We start from the raw sequence: 18490 nt of genomic DNA, 5'->3' as shown, positions 1-18490 counted from the left end.
TGGTTTGGTGCTGAATGCTCGGATCATGAGAGAGGGTAATGAAGACTGTAGTAAGAGGACGTTGGACTTTCTCCTCCTTTGATGAGTAAGAGCAGGGGTCGAGTCCAGTGGGAACATATGGGAACTGTGTTGCTGCACTAGTAAAATAGTCCCTTATTAACCAGAGAAGAACACAACTGCAGTGCAGCAAAGTAATATATTTATTTATATCTATTAAAATAACTTACTGAAATGTTTTACTGCGGCTGGGTGGGTATGGTAAGGGTTAATTAACGTTAGCAGGAAGACAGAGTAGGGTGAGGGAGTCTGGACTCCATCCTAGGTTTGTACCTCTCAAGTAGTAAGTGCCATAAAAAATTAGGTCCTTGGGAAAAGTACTGCCTGAAACGCCATCTACTGTGAAATTGTACATTTTCAGGGTCCAGTAAAGCAGGAATAATGCGGACATCTTCATGTGCACAATTTGCTAAATCTTGTCCACATTATGCTGAACATGTGCACATTTTGCTAAATCGTGCGCATATTTTGCTAAATCGTGCACACATTTTACTAAATTGTGGGCTCATTTTGCTAAATCGTACACACAATTTACTAAATCGTGGACACAATTTGCTGAATTGTGCGCACATTTTACTAAATCGTGCACTAATTTAACTAAATCATGCGCATATTTTGCAACACCTCTGGGGCTCAAAGGTGTGCACAGGCAAAAATTTTGATTCGGCCGAATCATTTGGACCGAATATTCAGCTGCTGTGCTATTTGGTATTGTTCGGAATACTGAATATTCGTGGAACATTTACATTAGATTTCATTAGATTTATATACAGTATATATATATATATATATATATATAAATATATATATATGTATATACATATTTAGGTCTAGAAGTAAGCTTTATGAGAGTGTCAGGTAGTGATGGTATTACAAATTAAAAGTAAACACCTAGATTACGAGTTTTGCATTAGACGCTATGCGGTGCTAACGAGCAGTTTTCTCTCACCGCTCACTTAAATGCAGCGCTGGTATTACGAGTTTTCAGTAACCCATAGTTAAAAGACAAGAAGTGAGCGTTGAGCAAAAATTTGCTCATTACCGCACTCCAATACCAGCGCTGCTTAAGTCAGCGGTGAGCTGGTCGTACGTGCTCGTGCACGATTTTCCCATAGGAATCAACGGGGAGAGCCAGCTGAGAAAAAGTCTAACACCTGCCAAAAAGCAGCGTAAAACTCCTTAACGCAGCCCCATTGATTCCTATGGGGAAATAAAATTTATGTCTACACCTATCACCATATCATGAACCCAGAGTCTAAACACCCCTAATCTTACATTTATTAACCCCTAATCTGCCGCCCCCGACCAAGCCGACACCTGCATTATATTTATTAACCCCTAATCTGCAGCTCCGGACACCGCCGCCACCTACATTATATGTATCAACCCCTAATTTGCTGCCCCCAACATCGCCGGCACCTACATACTATTTATTAACCCCTAATCTGCCTTCCCCAATGTCGCCGACACCTACATTATTTTTATTAACCCCTAATCTGCCACCCCCAACATCGCCACCACTATATTAAAGTTATTAACCCCTAAATCTAAGTCTAACCCTAAACCTAACACCCACTAACTTAAATATAATTAAAATAAATCTAAATAAATATTCATATCATTAACAAAATTATTCCAATTTAAAACTAAATACTTACCTATAAAATAAAACCTAAGCTAGCTACAATATAACTAATAGTTACATTGTAGCTAGCTTAGGGTTTATTTTTATTTTACAGGCAAGTTTGTATTTATTTTAACTAGGTAGAATAGTTATTAAATAGTTATTAACTATTTAATAACTACCTAACTAAAATAAAGACAAAAGTACCTGCAAAATAAAACCTAACCTAAGTTACAATAACAACTAACACTACACTATAATTAAATAAATTTACTAAATTAAATACAATTAAATAAATTACATACAATAATACAATAGCCCTATTAAAATAAAAAAGCCCCCCCCCAAAATAAAAAAAACCCTAGCCTAAACTAAACTACCAATAGCCCTTAAAAGGGCCTTTTGCGGGGCATTGCCCCAAAGTAATCGGCTCTTTTACCTGTAAAAAAAATATAAACAACACCCCCAACAGTAAAACCCACCACCCACACAATCAACCCCCCAAATAAAATACTATCTAAAAAAACCTAAGCTCCCCATTGCCCTGAAAAGGGCATTTGGATGGGCATTGCCCTTAAAAGGGCAGTTAGCTCTTCTGCGGCCCAAAGTCCCTAACCTAAACATAAAACCCACCCAATACACCCTTAAAAAAACCTAACACTAACCCCCTGAAGATCGACTTACCGGGAGACGTCTTCATCCAAGCCGGGCCGAAGCCCTCAACAAAGACGGGAGAAGTCTTCATCAAAGCCGGGCGAAGTGGTTCTCCAGACGGGCAGAAGTCTTCATCCAGATGGCATCTTCTATCTTCATCCATCCAGCATGGAGCGGGTCCATCTTCAAGTCATCCGACACGGAGCATCCTCTTCTGCCGTCGGACTAACAACGAATGAAGGTACCTTTAAGTGGCATCATCCAAGATGGCGTCCCTTAGATTCCGATTGGCTGATAGAATTCTATCAGCCAATCGGAATTAAGGTAGATAAAATCCTATTGGCTGATGCAATCAGCCAATAGGATTGAAGTTCAATCCTATTGGCTGATCCAATCAGCCAATAGGATTGAGCTGGCATTCTATTGTCTATTCCAATCAGCCAATAGAATGCAAGGTCAATCACATTGGCTGATTGGATCAGCCAATAGGATTGAACTTCAATCCTATTGGCTGATTGCATCAGCCAATAGGATTTTTTTCTACCTTATTTCTTATTGGCTGATAGAATTCTATCAGCCAATCGGAATCTAAGGGACGCCATCTTGGATGACGTCACTTAAAGGTACTTTCATTCGTCGTTAGTCTGTCGGCAGAAGAGGATGCTCCTTGTCGGATGTCTTGAAGATGGACCTGCTCTGCGCCGGATGCATGAAGATAGAAGATGCCGTCTGGATGAAGACTTCTCCCGGCTTCATTGAGGACTTCGGCCCGGCTTGGATGAAGAGGTCTCCCGGTAAGTCAATCTTCAGGGGGTTACTATTAGGTTTTTTAAGGGTGTATTGAGTGGGTTTTATTTTTAGATTAGGGACTTTGGGCAGCAAAAGAGCTGTCATATTGATTATACATCGTAACTATCAGTTTCTATTATCTAACCTGAGATACACCTGTAATTGGATCATTGCTCTTGTTATAAAGCTCACCTTACAGATCTCCTCTTTGCTTGGTATTGTTCCTCTCTGAGCTCCGTGTCAAGCCCCTCCTCTTGGACCTCATCTGAAAGGCCTCTTTGTTTCCAGGCTTCCTGCATCGGCTGTTCCTGTTCCTCTCAAGTTCCGGTATTAAGCGGTGACGTCACACGCCGACCGGTCTCTCTCAGCTGCTACGCTTCAGCCTGCTGTCACTCCACTCTACTCTCTATCAGCTCAGGTTTGATTCAAAACTTTAGCTTTCTGCTACTTATGCTGCTTACTTTATCTATTGCCAAATATGTTTGTCAGACATGTACTAAACTAACACCGCAACGTGTAAATGACTTTAGCTTCAATTTGCAAGATCTTATTATGCTGATTTCATTCTGTTCTCAGTGCCTGTCATATCTTTATTTACTGTGATCTGAATGTGACACTTTTCATTTAGTGATTTCCAATCCATATTATCCTTGCCTAAATATTTGCTTATATTTATATATATATATATATATACCTTATCCTCATGTGAGAATTGGCATGGTTAACCATTTGTATATAAAGATGTATACAGATGCATACCTAACGCCATAGAGTAACTTGTAAACATTCTTGCGAAATATAAAGTTTCTTATATGTTCAGCCTCCCATTCCTAGCAAGAGTTTTACACCCATACATAACTATAGTTAAGATTATACTCTGCAGTTGTGATCCTTACATTCATTACATTCAAACTATCCTCCACAGGACGTTTATGATAGAATACCAAGCCTCAAACATGGATCCAGCAGACTTAGTTAAATATGTACAGGTGCTAACAGAAAGAGTAGAGACTCTCACTCAGGGTTACAATAGTTTACACCAAGAGAATACAAACTTGAAATTGTATATAAATGAGAAACTACAGACTTTAAGCTCCTCAAATTAAGCACCAGACCCCCAACCCAGTCCTCCAGAAAAATTCTCTGGTGATAGAAGGCAGTACAGAGAATTTAAAAATGCTTGTCTTTTATATTATGCATTAAAACCCAAGTCTTATCCAAATGATCACTCTAAGGTATTAACTACTGTATCATATCTGAGAGGAGAACCCCGTAGCTGGGCTAACACATTTTTTGAGACTGACGACCCCATTCTGTACTCCTTAGAAAATTTTTTCAAAGCCATGAGCCAATTGTATGACGACCCCAATAAACAACTCACTGCAGAAAACACCATGAGGTCTTTAAGACAAAATAAACGACAGGTGGAGGAATATGTTACTGACTTTAAAAAATGGTCAAAAGATACACTTTGGAATGACCTGTCGCTTAGAAATCAATTTCGGATAGGGTTATCTGACGCCCTAAAAGATGAGTTGGCGAGAGTACAGCTACCTGACTCTCTTGAAGATTTAATCAATCTTTGCATAGTTCTTGATAGAAGAATTAGAGAAAGGAGAGCTGAGAGGTATCAGTCAGATCACCCAATAAAAAAAACATACACTCCCAGTTATCCAGAGCACAGCATGAAAGTGACTAGCAAAGATTCATCGGAACCAATGGAGATAGGATTCCTTAGAGGACCTTTGAACTAGCAGGAGAAACTAAGAAGACGCAGTAACAACCTATGCATGTACTGTGGAGCGCCAGATCACACAGTAAAAGATTGCCCTCAATTACGCACAAGGAAGGGTAAGCAAAAAATTAATGCTAACTGTTTCACAACGTGTAACAAGCTTGTCTCTCACTGTCTGCTATCTATTCTTTTACAGTGGGATCAACATCAAGTTCAAACCCAGGCTATCCTTGATTCAGGGGCTAGTTTAAACTATATTGATGTAGACTTCATTCATCAAAATAAAATTCCATTAATCAAAAAAGCTACCCCTACTGTGTTACGTTTTATTGATGGGAAACAAATTTCCTCAGGTCCTATACATTATCAAACTATACCGTTAAGAGTAACTTCCAAACAGAACCACATTGAATATATAACGTTTGATGTAATTCCATCACCTCTTTACCCTGTAATTCTAGGTATTACCTGGTTATCTTTACATGACCCCAACATCACTTGGTCACTCTCTACACTAGAATTCACTTCAGATTATTGCAATAAGACATGTTTTCAGTCACATGTGTTACTTACTGATACTTCCTCCATACCTCCACAGTATCAGACATTTTCTTATGTTTTTGACAAGAAAGAGGCTGAAAATTTACCTCCTCATAGAAAGTACGATTGTCCAATCGATTTATTACCTGGAGTGGACATTCCATATGGGCATATATTCCCATTATCTGATTCAGAACTAGAGTTCCTAAAAAAGTACTTGGAGGAGAATCTAAAAAAGGGGTTTATTAAACCCTCAACTTCCCCTGCTGGGGCAGGGATTTTCTTTGTTCGGAACAAAGATCATAGCCTTAGACCTATAGTGGATTACCGAGAACTGAATAAGCGCACCGTAAAAAATCGCTATCCCCTTCCATTAATTCCTGACCTAATAGAAAGGTTACAAGGTGCAAAATATTTTACTAAATTGGATTTAAGGGGAGCGTATAATTTGGTCAGAATTAAATCAGGGCATGAATGGCTAACAGCCTTCCGAACCCGATACGGGTTATATGAATATACAGTTATGCCCTTCGGGCTATGTAATGCGCCCGCAACATTCCAGTATCTGATCAATGATATTTTTAGAGACCTTCTTGATATATTCATTGTGATCTATTTAGATGACATTTTGATCTATTCTAAAACTCTTGAAGAACATATTCAACATGTAAAAGTGGTTCTTACCAGGTTGCGTGAGAATCACCTCTATGTAAAATTAGAGAAATGTGAGTTTCACACTAATAGGATAACTTTTCTAGGTTACACTATTAGCTCAGATGGAATTAACATGGAAAAAGATAAGATTTCAGCAATTTTAGATTGGCCCAGGCCAACTAATAAGAAACAAGTCCAGAGATTCATGGGCTTTGCTAATTTTTATCGGAAATTTATATGAAACTTCGCCCACATAACAAAACCGTTAACAAACCTTACTAAAAAGAATACACCTTTCGTTTGGGAAAATGATGCCCAAACAGTTTTTGACAACTTAAAGAAATCTTTCACTACTGCACCCATTTTGCACTTCCCAAACCCCAAACTCCAATACATTCTAGAGGTAGATGCCTCGAATGTAGCAATTGGAGCTATTCTCTCACAAAGAGAGAATTTAGCAAAACCATTACATCCAGTCGCCTACTATTCACGAACCCTCTCTTCGGCAGAAGAGAACTACCCAGTAGGAGAGAAAGAACTTCTCGCCATTAAAAGTTCCATGGAACATTGGAGACACCTACTTGAGGCCACCACAATTCCTATACTGATTTATACGGATCATAGGAATCTGCAGTATTTGAAGACTAACAGAACTTTAACCTCAAGACAGATCCGTTGGAATCTATTCTTTAATAGGTTCAACTTCATCATAACCTATAGACCGGCTATAAAAAATCGTAAGGCAGATGCTCTTTCTCGTCAGTTTGATACCTCTTACAACTCAAACAAAGAGGGAACAATCATCACACTTGACCATTTTGTAGGCCTTACTCTCGACCAACAACAACTGTTTTCATCTAAACAGTTATCTGATACTCAAATTCCTACAACAGAACTTCATCTTCAAGAAGATGGGTTGTACTACCATGATCAACAAATTTATGTACCAGAATCTCTTCGAGCCTTGGTACTTCAGACTTTACATGACTCAACACTCTCTGGTCATCCAGGTATTGTTAAGACACAAGAACTAACTAAAAGATTCTTCTGGTGGCCTACTTTAGCACATGATGTAGCTGAATATGTACAGACTTGTAAAATATGTGTAACCTCTAAAAAGGGGAAGAAAGCTCCATATGGACAACTACTACCTCTACCTACTCCAGATAGACCATGGCAGGATATCGCTATTGACTTTATAGTAGAATTACCTCCAGCTAACAAATTCAACACAATAGTTGTTATAGTTGACTTGTTCAGCAAGATGGTTCATTTTGTACCTTATCATAAGCTTCCCACTGCTTATGAAACAGCTAATATCGTTTTCAACAACATCTTCAAACTACATGGATTACCCAATTCAATCACCTCTGACCGAGGTACACAATTTACTAGCAAATTCTGGAAGGAACTTTGTGCAAAACTCAGAATCACAAGAAGGTTGTCAAGTGCATACCATCCACAAAGTAATGGACAGACTGAAAAAACGAATCAATGGGTAGAACAGTACCTACGTTGTTTCACTACCGCTCAACAGGATAATTGGTCCGACTTATTGATACATGCTGAATTTGCTTTCAATAACACATACCATAACTCCATAAAGAACACCCAAACTCCAATACATTCTAGAGGTAGATGCCTCGAATGTAGCAATTGGAGCTATTCTCTCACAAAGAGAGAATTTAGCAAAACCATTACATCCAGTCGCCTACTATTCACGAACCCTCTCTTCGGCAGAAGAGAACTACCCAGTAGGAGAGAAAGAACTTCTCGCCATTAAAAGTTCCATGGAACATTGGAGACACCTACTTGAGGCCACCACAATTCCTATACTGATTTATACGGATCATAGGAATCTGCAGTATTTGAAGACTAACAGAACTTTAACCTCAAGACAGATCCGTTGGAATCTATTCTTTAATAGGTTCAACTTCATCATAACCTATAGACCGGCTATAAAAAATCGTAAGGCAGATGCTCTTTCTCGTCAGTTTGATACCTCTTACAACTCAAACAAAGAGGGAACAATCATCACACTTGACCATTTTGTAGGCCTTACTCTCGACCAACAACAACTGTTTTCATCTAAACAGTTATCTGATACTCAAATTCCTACAACAGAACTTCATCTTCAAGAAGATGGGTTGTACTACCATGATCAACAAATTTATGTACCAGAATCTCTTCGAGCCTTGGTACTTCAGACTTTACATGACTCAACACTCTCTGGTCATCCAGGTATTGTTAAGACACAAGAACTAACTAAAAGATTCTTCTGGTGGCCTACTTTAGCACATGATGTAGCTGAATATGTACAGACTTGTAAAATATGTGTAACCTCTAAAAAGGGGAAGAAAGCTCCATATGGACAACTACTACCTCTACCTACTCCAGATAGACCATGGCAGGATATCGCTATTGACTTTATAGTAGAATTACCTCCAGCTAACAAATTCAACACAATAGTTGTTATAGTTGACTTGTTCAGCAAGATGGTTCATTTTGTACCTTATCATAAGCTTCCCACTGCTTATGAAACAGCTAATATCGTTTTCAACAACATCTTCAAACTACATGGATTACCCAATTCAATCACCTCTGACCGAGGTACACAATTTACTAGCAAATTCTGGAAGGAACTTTGTGCAAAACTCAGAATCACAAGAAGGTTGTCAAGTGCATACCATCCACAAAGTAATGGACAGACTGAAAAAACGAATCAATGGGTAGAACAGTACCTACGTTGTTTCACTACCGCTCAACAGGATAATTGGTCCGACTTATTGATACATGCTGAATTTGCTTTCAATAACACATACCATAACTCCATAAAGAACACACCATTCTTTGTAAATTATGGCTTTCACCCAACCTATCATTGGGAAAGTAGTTCCCAAAGTAACTGTCCAATGGTTAACCAATTGATTAACACAATTTCCGATACCTTCATCTCAATTAAGGACAACATAACGCTAGCTAAGAAACAACAAAAATTTTACTACGATAACCGGAGAACTTCCTCTCCAAATTACGCAGTAGGCGATTATGTTTGGCTTTCAACCCGTAACTTAAAACTACAATATCCCTCGAAAAAACTCTGCTCAGTTTTCATAGGACCATTTCCAATTTCCAGAATCATAAATCAGAATGCAGTTACGCTTATACTACCGGCTAACATGAAGATACATCCAACCTTCCATGTGTCTCTCCTCAAACCATATAAGAAGCTTCGAGGCCTCAGCCCTACCATACCAAGTATACCTCAACTCATAGTTCCTTCTGATGAATATGAGGTTCAAAACATTCTTGACTCCCGAAAAGTTGGAGGAGTACTTCAGTATTTGATACATTGGAAGGGTTACCCTGTGGAGGATGACTCTTGGGAGCCCGCTTCACAAGTTTCCGCACCACGTTTGACAGCTCTGTTTCATCAGCGACATCCAGACCGACCCTCACCTGATCTCCGGAGGTGATCTTTGGAAGGGGTGTCCTGTCATATTGATTATACATCGTAACTATCAGTTTCTATTATCTAACCTGAGATACACCTGTAATTGGATCATTGCTCTTGTTATAAAGCTCACCTTACAGATCTCCTCTTTGCTTGGTATTGTTCCTCTCTGAGCTCCGTGTCAAGCCCCTCCTCTTGGACCTCATCTGAAAGGTCTCTTCATTTCCAGGCTTCCTGCATCGGCTGTTCCTGTTCCTCTCAAGTTCCGGTATTAAGCGGTGACGTCACACGCCGACTGGTCTCTCTCAGCTGCTACGCTTCAGCCTGCTGTCGCTCCACGCTACTCTCTATCAGCTCAGGTTTGATTCAAAACTTTAGCTTTCCGCTACTTATGCTGCTTACTTTATCTATTGCCAAATATGTTTGTCAGACATGTACTAAACTAACACCGCAACGTGTAAATGACTTTAGCTTCAATTTGCAAGATCTTATTATGCTGATTTCATTCTGTTCTCTGTGCCTGTCATATCTTTATTTACTGTGATCTGAATGTGACACTTTTCATTTAGTGATTTCCAATCCATATTATCCTTGCCTAAATATTTGCTTATATTTATATATATATATATATATATATATACCTTATCCTCATGTGAGAATTGGCATGGTTAACCATTTGTATATAAAGATGTATACAGGTGCATACCTAACACCATAGAGTAACTTGTAAACATTCTTGCGAAATATAAAGTTTCTTATATGTTCAGCCTCCCATTCCTAGCAAGAGTTTTACACACATACATAACTATAGTTAAGATTATACTCTGCAGTTGTGATCCTTATATTCATTACATTCAAACTATCCTCCACAGGACGTTTATGATAAGAGCTAACTGCCCTTTTAAGGGCAATGCCCATCCAAATGACCTTTTCAGGGCAATGGGGAGCTTAGGTTTTTTAGATAGTATTTTATTTGGGGGGTTGGTTGTGTGGGTGGTGGGTTTTACTGTTGGGGGGGTTGTTTGTATTTTTTTTTACAGGTAAAAGAGCTGATTACTTTGGGGCAATGCCCCACAAAAGGCCCTTTTAAGGGCTATTGGTAGCTTAGTTTAAGCTAGGTTTTTTTATTTTGGGGGCTTTTTATTTTAATAGGGCTATTAGATTAGGTGTAATTAGTTTAAAATTCTGTAATTTGTTTATTATTTTCTGTAATTTAGTGTTTGTTTTTTTTGTACTTGTCCGGAGTGGCAGATTAGGGGTTAATAAGTATAATGTAGGTGTCGGCGATGTCAGGGCGGCAAATTAGGAGTTAATAAGTGTAAGATTAGGGGTGTTTAGATTTGGGGTTCATGTTAGGGTGTCAGGTGTAAACATAACTTTAGTTTCCCCATAGGAATCAATGGGGCTGCGTTGCTGAGATTTACGCTGCTTTTTTGCAGGTGTTAGACTTTTTCTCAGCCGGCTCTCCCTATTGATGTCTATGGGGAAATCGTGCACAAGCACGTACGACCAGCTCACCGCTGAGTTAAGCAGCTCTGGTATTGGAGTGCGGTATGGAGCTCAAGTTTGCTCTATGCTCACTTCTTGTCTTTTAACACTGGGTTTGTAAAAAACCCTAATACCAGCGCTGCAGGTAAGTGAGCGGTGAGAAAAAACTGCACGCTAGCACAGCACAGCTCATAAGGCAAAACTTGTAAAGTTTTTTTTTAAGGTTTCATATACCTATAATATCCCCTTTGCCTCAATATAATGCTGTGAAATTTTTAAGATTTTTAAAACTTGCAATAATTTAATTGAGATTAAGGGCACAATTATCATTGTGCGGGCGGACACGATCCTTTGTAGCGGATCATGTCTGCTGCACATCGATAAATGCTGACAGCATACGCTGTCGGCATTTATAATTGCCCATGCATTTCTAGTGAAATGCTTGTGCAATGTCGCCCCCTGCAGATTCATGGCCAATCGGCAGCTAGCAGGGGGTGTCAATCAACCCGATTGTATCCAATCAGGCTGATTGCTGTCCGCTACCTTAGAGCTTGAATTTACCATTTTCTTGTCATACGATCAACAAACTTTGTTTACCAGACATGAAGGAACTTTACAACTATTAATGATATGAATATTTGGGGATAATCTCAAATATAGTAATTTGCAGAGATTAGGAAGGAAAAAGAACCAATTGGTGCCGTATGTACTTCATTAACCAGCAACTTCCCACTGCCACAATAAATTTTGTGTTTCCATTTAACATTCTTTAGACTATTAGAAAAATACAGATTGCAGTATCAATCAAGGAAAAAAGAGCAAGTTGTTGTACTAGATGATACATTTCCAGATCAGTTTAAATAATCTTTCTACAATGTTATCAAAGCACCAAAAAGAACCCTATGGGGATTCAAAAGCTTGATACTTCACTTGCGAAGAATTTTCAGTTTTCTTTCCCAAAAGCCATCACTTAACTTACTCAACCAATTAGATAGTCATTCCCTAAAACGAAAATGTACATGCTGTACATCCATGCAAAACATTTCTCTGCAGGAAAAGTGATAATATCAAACTGGGAAAAGGACTATGGAGCATATTTATAAATGTGTGAGCGGACATGATACTAAGTAGCGTATCATGTCCGCCGCATATCGATAAATGCCGTCAGCATACACTCTCGGCACTTATCATTGCACCAGCAGTTCTTGTGAATTTCTGGTGCAATGCCGTTCCCTGCAGATTCGCGGCCGCTAGCAGGGGGTGTCAATCAACCCGATCATATTCGATCGGTTTGATTTCTGTCCACAGCCTCAGAGCAGACAGGCAAGTTATGGAGCAGCAATCTTGATACTGAGCTTGATAAATATGCCCCCAAATGTTTTAGCTAAACTAACAACTTTGTGTATTACTGTAGCTATAGGCATTTATCTTTCATTAATCTTTATTTTTTTAATTCATTGTATGCAGATTTTAAAACACAGTTGGCTTCAACAGGCTTTTTTTAAAAAAAGTTCTTAATGTACAGTGAGAATCTGGAAATAAATGTGTAGGCTGTTTGTTAGGAAATAGTTAGATCCATTATTAAAATGAATTGATGCAGTAATACTTACAGCCTGAACATATTAAAGATGCTGTATTCATCACAATATAACTGTATTTCATTTCAGATACTTTCTAAAGGATTATAATCCAGTTGAAAAACATTTTTTTCTTCAAAATGCTAAACTGAAGCCTAACACAATTTTTCTAGATAATTGCGTAACAAACATCTCAATTGGAATAGAATATAAGCCTAAACTGCATACTAATTTTAGTATAAAGAAATAATATTGTCATGGTTATCACACTAACTGTGGGTAACATATTTAGCAGTTAACTTTTATCAAGGAACCAAAATTACAAGGGTTATTGTTGGGATTAAGAGTCTGTCTATGGACAGGCATTGGCAATTTTATTAAACATTTTACTTTAAGGACTGAATAGAGTAAATTATCTCTTTGTTACCCATTTCCAAAATAAAATCATATTTAGCAACAAGCCAGGCAAGATCTTTTCTTTGGAGCTCTGAAAGATTGCATGTTTGTAGTTATATTGTTATGTTAAAAATAACATTGTAAGAGCTTTGGCATCTTTGAGACTTCCAGTCTTGCACTAAGTACATGTGCTCACTTTTCTATAATAATACATTTTGCACTTCATCAAGTAAATAACTGAAACATCTAATTTTTCTTGCCATCTCCCAAAATTTTTTTTTTTGAGACGTAAAAAGGTTTTTTCCTGAAAGAGGAATTGAAATTCCAAAAGTAAGTGGTGCATTAAGAGGACATGGAAGTGACTGTATCATCTGAATTACTGGTCCTTTGGTACACTGACAAAAATTAACTATTTAATAACTACCTAGCTAAACTAAAGACAAAGGTACCTGTAAAATAAAACCTAACCTAAGTTACAATAACAACTAACACTACACTATAATTAAATAAATTTACTAAATTAAATACAATTAAATAAATTACATACAATTAGCTAAATTAAATTAAATTAGCTAAAGTACAAAAAACAAACAAACACTAAATTACAGAAAATAATAAACACATTACAGATATTTAAACTAATTACACATAATCTAATAGCCCTATTAAAATAAAAAAGCCCCCCCCCCCAATAAAAAAAAACCCTAGCCTAAACTAAACTACCAATAGCCCTTAAAAGGGCCTTTTGCGGGGCATTGCCCCAAAGTAATCAGCTCTTTTACCTGTAAAAAAATATATAAACAACACCCTCAACAGTAAAACCCACCACCCACACAACCAACCCCCCCAAATAAAATACTATCTAAAAAAACCTAAGCTCCCCATTGCCCTGAAAAGGGCATTTGGATGGGCATTGCCCTTAAAAGGGCAGTTAGCTCTTCTGCGGCCCAAAGTCCCTAACCTAAAAATAAAACCCACCCAATACACCCTTAAAAAAACCTAACACTAACCCCCTGAAGATCAACTTACTGGGAGACGTCTTCATCCAAGCCGGGCCGAAGCCCTCAACAAAGCCGGGAGAAGTCTTCATCAAAGCCGGGCGAAGTTGTTCTCCAGACGGGCAGAAGTCTTCATCCAGATAACATCTTCTATCTTCATCTATCCAGCGTGGAGCGGGTCCATCTTCAAGTCATCCGACACGGATTCTATCAGCCAATCGGAATCTAAGGGACGCCATCTTGGATGATGCCACTTAAAGGTACCTTCATTCGTCGTTAGTCCGTCGGCAGAAGAGGATGCTCCTTGTTGGATGTCTTGAAGATGGACCCGCTCCGCGCCGGATGGATGAAGATAGAAGATGCCATCTGGATGAAGACTTCTCCCGTCTTCATTGAGGACTTCGGCCCGTCTTGGATGAAGACGTCTCCCGGTAAGTCGATCTTCAGGGGTTTACTGTTAGGTTTTTTTAAGGGTGTATTGAGTAGCTTTTATTTTTAGATTAGGGACTTTGGGCAGCAAAGAGCTAACTGCCCTTTTAAGGGCAATGCCCATCCAAATGCCCTTTTCAGGGCAATGGGGAGCTTAGGTTTTTTTAGATAGTATTTTATTTGGGGGGTTGGTTGTGTGGGTGGTGGGTTTTACTGTTGGGGGGGGTTGTTTGTATTTTTTTTTACAGGTAAAAGAGCTGATTACTTTGGGGCAATGCCCCGCAAAAGGCCCTTTTAAGAGCTATTGGTAGCTTAGTTTAGGCTAGATTTTTTTTTATTTTGGGGGGCTTTTTATTTTAATAGGGCTATTAGATTAGATGTAATTAGTTTAAAATTCAGTAATTTGTTTATTATTTTCTGTAATTTAGTGTTTTTTTTTTTTGTACTTGTCCGGAGTGGCAGATTAGGGGTTAATAAGTATAATGTAGGTGTCGGCGATGTCGGGGCGGCAAATTAGGGGTTAATATGTGTAAGATTAGGGGTGTTTAGATTCGGGGTTCATGTTAGGGTGTCAGGTGTAAACATAACTTTAGTTTCCCCATAGGAATCAATGGGGCTGCGTTGCTGAGATTTACGCTGCTTTTTTGCAGGTGTTAGACTTTTTCTCAGCCGGCTCTCCCCATTGATGTCTATGGGGAAATCGTGCACAAGCACGTACGACCAGCTCACCGCTGAGTTAAGCAGCGCTGGTATTGGAGTGCGGTATGGAGCTCAATTTTGCTCTATGCTCACTTCTTGTCTTTTAACACTGGGTTTGTAAAAACCCGTAATACCAGCGCTGCAGGTAAGTGAGCGGTGAGAAAAAACTGCACGTTAGCACAGCACAGCTCATAAGGCAAAACTCGTAACATTTTTTTTAAGGTTTCATATACCTATAATATCCCCTTTGCCTCAATATAATGCTGTGAAATTTTTAAGATTTTTAAAACTTGCATTAATTTAATTGAGATTAAGGGCCCGATTATCATTGTGCGGGCGGACATGATCCTTTGTAGCGGATCATGTCTGCTGCACATCGATAAATGCTGACAGCATATGCTGTTAGCATTTATAATTGCACATGCATTTCTAGTGAAATGCTTGTGCAATGTTGCCCCCTGCAGATTCACGGCCAATCAGCCGCTAGCAGGGGGTATCAATCAACCAGATTGTATCCAATCAGGCTGATTGCTGTCCGCTACCTTAGAGCTTGAATTTACCATTTTCTTGGCATACCATCAACAAACTTTCGCCTAGATTTAGAGTTCTGCGTTAGCCGTCAAAACCAGCGTTAGGGGCTCCTAACGCTGGTTTTGGCCGCCCGCTGGTATTTAGAGTCAGCCAGGAAAGGGTCTAACACTCAATTTGCAGCTGCGACTTTTCCATACTGCAGATCCCCCTACGCCATTTGCGTATCCTATCTTTCCAGTGGGATCTTCCTAACGCCGGTATTTAGAGTCTTGGCTGAAGTGAGCGTTAGAAATCTAACAACAAGACTCCAGCCACAGCAAAAAGCCAGGAGTTAAGAGCTTTCTGGGCTAACGCCGGTTCATAAAGCTCTTAACTACTGTGCTCTAAAGTACACTAACACCCATAAACTACCTATGTACCCCTAAACCGAGGCCCCCCACATCGCCGCCACTCTAATAAGGCTGACCGCACACCGCCGCAACCTACGTTATCCCTATGTACCCCTAATCTGCTGCCCCTAACACCGCCGACCCCTACATAATATTTATTAACCCCTAATCTGCCGCCACCAACTACGCCGCCACCTACCTTCAATTATTAACCCCTAATCTGCTATAATAAAGTTATTAACCCCTAATCCGCCTCACTCCCGCCTCACTAACCCTATAATAAATAGTATTAACCCCTAATCTGCCCTCCCTAACATCACTGACACCTAACTTCAAGTATTAAACCCTAATATGCTGACCGGACCTCACCGCTACTCTATTAAATTTATTAACCCCTAAAGCTAAGTCTAACCCTAACACTAACACCCCCCTAAGTTAAATATAATTTTTATCTAACAAAATAAATTATTTCTTATTAAATAAATTATTCCTATTTAAAGCTAAATACTTACCTGTAAAATAAACCCTAATATAGCTACAATATAAATTATAATTATTTAGTAGCTATTTTAGGATTTATATTTATTTTACAGGCAACTTTGTATTTATTTTAACCAGGTACAATAGCTATTAAATAGTTAATAACTATTTAATAGCTACATAGTTAAAATAATTACAAAATTACCTGTAAAATAAATCCTAACCTAAGTTACAATTAAACCTAACACTACAATATCAATAAATTAATTAAATAAAATACCTAGAATTATCTACAATTTAACCTAACACTACACTATCAATAAATAAATTAAATACAAATAAATACACTAACTAAAGTACAAAAAATAAAAAAGTACTAAGTTGCAAAAAATAAAAAAAGAACTAAGTTACAAAAAATAAAAAAATGTTTACAAACATTATAAAAATATTACAACAATTTTAAGCTAATTACACCTACTCTAAGCCTCCTAATAAAATAACAAAGCCCCCCAAAATAAAAAAATGCCCTACCCTATTCTAAAATAAAAATAGAAAAGCTCTTTTACATTACCAGCCCTTAAAAGGGCCCCCCAACATTACAACCCACCACCCACATACCGCTAATCTAACCCAAACCCCCTTAAATAAACCTAACACTAAGCCCCTGAAGATCTTCCTACCTTGTCTTCACCACGCCGGGTATCACCGATCCATCCAGGAGAGGCTCCGAAATCTTCATCCAAGCCCAAGCGGGGGCTGAAGAGGTCCATCATCAGGCTGAATTCTTGATCCAAGCGGGCGCTGAAGAGATCCATCATCCGGCTGAAGTCTTGATCCAATCGGGGGATGAAGAGATCCATTATCCGGCTGAAGTCTTCTATCAAGCGGCATCTTCAATCTTCTTTCTTCCGGATCCATCTTCATCCCGCCGACGCGGAACATCCATCCTGGCCGACGACTTCCCGACGAATGACAGTTCCTTTAAATGACGTCATCCAAGATGGCGTCCCTCAAATTCCGATTGGCTGATAGGATTCTATCAGCCAATCAGAATTAAGGTAGGAAAATTCTGATTGGCTGATGGAATCAGCCAATCAGATTCAAGTTCAATCCGATTGGCTAATCCAATCAGCCAATCAGATTGAGCTTGCATTCTATTGGCTGATCGGAACAGCCAATAGAATGCAAGCTCAATCTGATTGGCTGATTCCATCAGCCAATCAGAATTTTCCTACCTTAATTCCGATTGGCTGATAGAATCCTATCAGCCAATCGGAATTCGAGGGACGCCATCTTGGATGACGTCATTTAAAGGAACCGTCATTCGTCGGGAAGTCGTCGGCCAGGATGGATATTCCGCGTCGGCGGGATGAAGATGGATCCGGAAGAAAGAAGATTGAAGATGCCGCTTGATAGAAGACTTCAGCCGGATGATGGAACTCTTCAGCCCCCGCTTGGATCAAGACTTTAGCCGGATGATGGATCTCTGTTTTTTTTTAGAGGCAAAAGAGCAGAATTCTTTGGGGCATGCCCAGCAAAAGGCCCTTTTAAGGGCTGGTAAGGTAAAAGTTTTTCTATTTTTATTTTAGAATAGGGTAGGGCATTTTTTTATTTTGGAGGGCTTTGTTATTTTATTAGTGGTCTTATAGTAGGTGTAATTAGCTTAAAATTGTTGTAATATTTTTATAATGTTTGTAAATATTTTTTTATTGTTTGTAACTTAGTTCTTTTTTTATTTTTTGTAACTTAGTTCTTTTTTTATTTTTTGTACTTTAGTTAGTGTATTTATTTGTATTTAATTTATTTATTGATAGTGTAGTGTTAGGTTTAATTGTAGATAATTGTAGGTATTTTATTTAATTAATTATTGATTTTACAGGTAATTTTGTAATTATTCTAACTAGGTAGCTATTAAATAGTTATTAACTATTTAATAGCTATTGTACCTGGTTAAAATAAATACAAAGTTGCCTGTAAAATAAATATAAATCCTAAA

Source organism: Bombina bombina, chromosome 4, assembly GCF_027579735.1.
Source record: "Bombina bombina isolate aBomBom1 chromosome 4, aBomBom1.pri, whole genome shotgun sequence".
NCBI classification, from domain to species: domain Eukaryota; kingdom Metazoa; phylum Chordata; class Amphibia; order Anura; family Bombinatoridae; genus Bombina; species Bombina bombina.
Note: the sequence above shows the minus strand (reverse complement) of the source record.